The following is a 4614-nucleotide window of genomic DNA, read 5'->3' on the forward strand; positions in this document are numbered from 1 at the left end:
CCTTTTTGGTTGGTTGCGTTGGCCTCTTCTCCTCTCTTGCCCCTCCCCCTTTCCAGTTGCAGACCATCGACATCCTAAGGGCGCGCTGGCGCAAGCGATGTCACGCTCTCGTTCAACCCTCCTGGCCGGCACCCTGGGCAGCCTGGATGAACAAGATTCGAGCTTGGTTTTGGACATAGCTACCAAGTATGTGGGTTGTCCTCCGAGTGTTTCAAGGTTTGGTTGCTGCGAACACGAGCTGCTGGGCGGCACGTGGGAGAGAGATGTAAAAAAGGTTATTAATTGTTTTGGATTGATTAAGTTCTGGGGTGTGTAATGGTGCCCTCCGCGGGAATATCATGTAACGGTTGCCGAGCAGGGCATCCGGCGCCCAGAGGGCGGGAAGTCGAGTTGGCAAAGTTTGGGAATAGAAACCAGGAAATTGGGCTAGATATTGAGCTAGAAATTGGGTCAACACCACCTCGTAACCGGGAACTTCTCTCCTGTGCGGAGCATTCCGTAGGGACTTACATGCCCAATCCATGAATATGTAGGAAACATGCTCAACACCTCAGGTTTGTTTAGTTTTGAACGGAGCATTTCCCGTCACTTGACCCTTTCTTCAGTTGATATGTATGTGCCTATCTTGTTTTCTCCGGTGGAAAGTGCAGAGGGTGTAAGAAACGAAACGGGGAGGAAACGGGGCAAGTGCGTTTCCTCTTGTCTTTAACCGCCCTTGCCGTGTTGCGTTAGGTACATACTTTGTAGTGCGCACGGCAACCTCCAGTGGGAACCGGCAGCAGGCGCAGCTGACGAGCAGCAGAGCACGCCACCTGCATCTGCAGATTCTGATGGCCGGAGCCGGGAGGAGATGGACAGAAGTTCCAGTTCCAGGTGTCGCTTCACTTTCACTTGTCTCCTCTCATACATATCTCACACTTGGTTGTTACCCGTCTTAACCTCGTTTGGAGTCTGTAGGCTGTGCAAACGCCAAAATACAGTCCTGCTAAACAACTTCATACTACGAAGTATATATGTACATACTAGTTACCCTCCCGATGGTCAAGCAGTCAGTTCATCCCATCTCATCCCTCCCATCCCCATCCGTCCCCGTTTCCTCCAGGGGGCCCAGCGATGCCAAAGGATGCCAGATCGCGGCACGCACCGTCCACAAAAAGTCCCCGTCATATCATCAGCATCAAGGCCTTGGTCCAAGGACACCCACACGGCTCCGTGCCGTGCAGCTTGCCTGCATGATCGTCCCGCTCATCCAACCCTTCCTATTCGCCAACCATACCGTCGTCACCCGCGTCCTGCTCCCGTCCGTTGAGCCGTGTGCCCCCTCAAGCTGGACCCCCTCGCTCTCGCTCATCGCACATGCTCAAGGCAAAGAGGCCATTGAACAACAAACCTGTCGAGCTGCACAGCGAATCGTCAGACCACACGTCTCCACGCTCGGTTCACGCACGACACGACGCTGATCGTCTGCTCGTCAGACGGCTCCCGAACCGAGGGATGTAACGACACGAGGCCGTCTTCTGGGCCGTGGCATCTCAGCAGTGCTCCGTATCCATTGTCTTCCGTACCCTCGCTATCCCTGGGCAAGAAGGCATGCTGTTGCTGCTGCTATCCGTTCCCTCTTTTGCTAGTTGCAAGATTGGAAACCATTGGTAACATATTCGCCCGCTGCTGGTGGTGTCGTGACTTGGGACTTCCGTGGGGCCTTCATAGTTCGCGGACGCCCGGCGACGCGGTCGGCTGCTTGCAGGGCAAAGGCGAGGCTTGAGTGCCATGAGGAAACAAGCTCGTCATACCGTTAACGTTGGCTTAGCGTGCTGGCAATTCCGGCGGTTCGGGCACCATATGTGGCCAAACCCCGACTCGGCGACCTGGGAGTCCCAAAGGGGCAGCGATCCGCCCGTTAGCCTTGACGCAAAAACCGTTGTCACAAACAGCGTTGGGACTGGGAGCTTCAATGATGTGCCGCGGATCTCCAAGTGGCGTGCCCCATCCGCTGCCCGGGGTCAGTTAGACTAACTCATCCAATACAATACAGTACATACATACATACATACATACACGCGAGCAGTTAGGTACGTACACAGTACCCGAGCTGTTAACCATTCCTGGACATTTCTAGCGAATCTGCTCAGCTGGGCCTGAACACCGTCCATCCCCCTCAAAATGCCCCATCCCTCACCTTGTGCCTGGTCCCGTGATTGGACAGGCGGCTCTTCGCCGTCACCGTCATGTTACCTTGGGCCTGTAATTGTACTGTACGCTACCTAACAGGCCTGAAGAAGGCCTGTGGTCTCTAGGCACTTGCCGCACAAGATACCCCCGCCATGACTTAGCTTACCAGACATGTTGGATCAGGTACCTGACTTAGTGGTAAGGTGTGCGCAGGCTCCGTACATACTTACAATACTTACCTACCGTAAGTATGACCTCATGTACGGTACAGTACATTGATCCTCAGCCCATCTCAGCCCCGAACTCTCCCCACGGCTGCCTCCGTCATTTTCTGCGAGCAAGCAGGTAACGAAAGGCGACACGCGATGTGACCTTCTAGTCCTTGCTCAAGTGGACAGGCTTGGGATAGGATGTTGCGGGCGCAACATTGTGTTGGATGGTATTGAGGTACGACATAGGTAGCGTCCTGGTGTGCCAGAATCCTACCCAGACCCGCCTGTATGCAATAACACACGCATATTATCGATAGCGAGGCCCCAAAATAGAAGAATCCAATTCCATCATGATCTCATCTTGTCCATGTTTTTTATGCTTTACAACAGCTGTTCCAGGTGGGTCGGCATGAATCTTGTCGATCACAACGTTGACGTTCACAGCACACAGGGAACGACGTTTCACAAACAAGAAACGCACAAGTGAGCGCAGTGCGACCGTCAATGTGGAGAGAACGATGTTAGCGTCGACGCTAGCTCGTCAACCGCCTCTGCTGCGTCCAGCGACAAAGTCTTTTCGCCATGATGATTCCCCACTTGAAGAAGCCACCGACGCACCAACAACTCGGACGAGCAAGCCGTGCTGCAAGCCTTCAGCTGTCCAGACAACACGATTGGACTGTCCTCCCAGCGTTTGACCCCTGTCCAGCTCAAACTCGCAGAGCCGCCTGCGGGATGTGGGCTGCTGCGAGCAAGTCACCGATCCCTCCGAATCCGGACAGACCTGGTCGCAAAAGCAGGTGAAGGGACGAAGGGACGCCTTCCACTTCCAGCCAGAGCCTCACTCCCGGCTTGCCCGCTCTGTGTGGTCAACACAATGGGTCCTTCAGGCAAAGGGGCCTGGGCCAGATCAGCCAGCAAGAGAAGCCCGGCATGCCGATCTCACTCTTCGTTGGTGGGAGCGCGCTCCGTTCGGCGCCGTTGAGACCCGAGACCGAGCATCTCTCACCGTCCTCATTGGCAAGGAACTTCTTTCACCTCCACTGAGTCCCCGGGTTGAGAGATCTGCGATCACGGGCGCAGCCGGTTCCGAGACAGATCAGAGATATCCGAACTAACGGTCAACAAATCTCTGGCCGAGTTACCAAGCTAGTTTGGACAGAGCGGAGGGAGGACTGCGAGGGGCTCCGATCTTGTATGTACGGTTATGTACATACAGACACTTTACCTTTGATGAGGACAGGGCTCGGAGCAAATAGTACCCAGTATTTAAGTACCAGTCCCCTGTTTTCCCCCTCACTGTGGACATTGTTTATTTGTCCCAGTTACCCCAATGGAACAGATATTACTTACAAGACGCTGGAGCCAGGGGGGAAAGCCACCACGGAAACCTCCGTCTCTGGCCCATCTCCTCAGCACAACTGCCGGTTCCCAATCTGGGCTGACATATTGCTCGGAGAGCTGTTTCTGACGTGGCTCCTGCAGTTCGGGGTGCAAGGACCTGTGTATTCACACCCGTCCCCCTGCTCTCCGGCCACCACCATGATCACTTCCACCAACGAGATGCCGCAGAGCCGTCGAGATTCGGCGATGCAGCCGTTACCCGGCATGGGGGGAGGAGTGAGTGGAGAGGGGGAGGGCCCGAAAGGTCCTTCCAAGCAACTGTCGCCAACGGGGAACAGCGATGGCTTGACCCGGTGTCGTCGTTGCCCCTCCTCCTCCTCCGCTGCAGCCCACCTTGGGATGTCATCCCCCCTTCTTTTTTCGCCCTACCAAGCCTTACTGGCGTCTTGGCTGTGCTCGCTTGCTTGCTTGACGCGGGAGTGAAGGCTTTTTACTCACCACCGATCACCTGCTCGACAGGAGTCGAGATCCTCATGGCGTGACATGCCGTGTTTCCCGGGCGCCAATCTTTGCCCCGGAGTGGACGTTTGGACGGTGAGACATGTGGTAAACGACGATGGTGCTTTTCGGCCTCCTCGCCATCACCAACTAGCGGTCGGACTTCCCGCGTGGCAAGGAGCTTTAATGGAGCTCATTAAAGTTCCGGAAGTTCTGAGCATCGTGGACCGTACGCACCGTTGGACCCGTACACTGTCCCCTCTCTCGTCCGTTGGACGAACTGAAGTGTAAGAACGGCATGCTTGCATAGATCATTGCCCATCGTATCTGGTATGGGTTGGTTTGCGGCACAGGAACCGGCAGGATCGCCTGGGATTGGAGAACGGTG

The sequence above is a fragment of the Mycothermus thermophilus genome, assembly GCF_041956435.1.
Source record: "Mycothermus thermophilus strain CBS 625.91 unplaced genomic scaffold VTJ04scaffold_4, whole genome shotgun sequence".
NCBI classification, from domain to species: Eukaryota; Fungi; Ascomycota; class Sordariomycetes; order Sordariales; family Chaetomiaceae; genus Mycothermus; species Mycothermus thermophilus.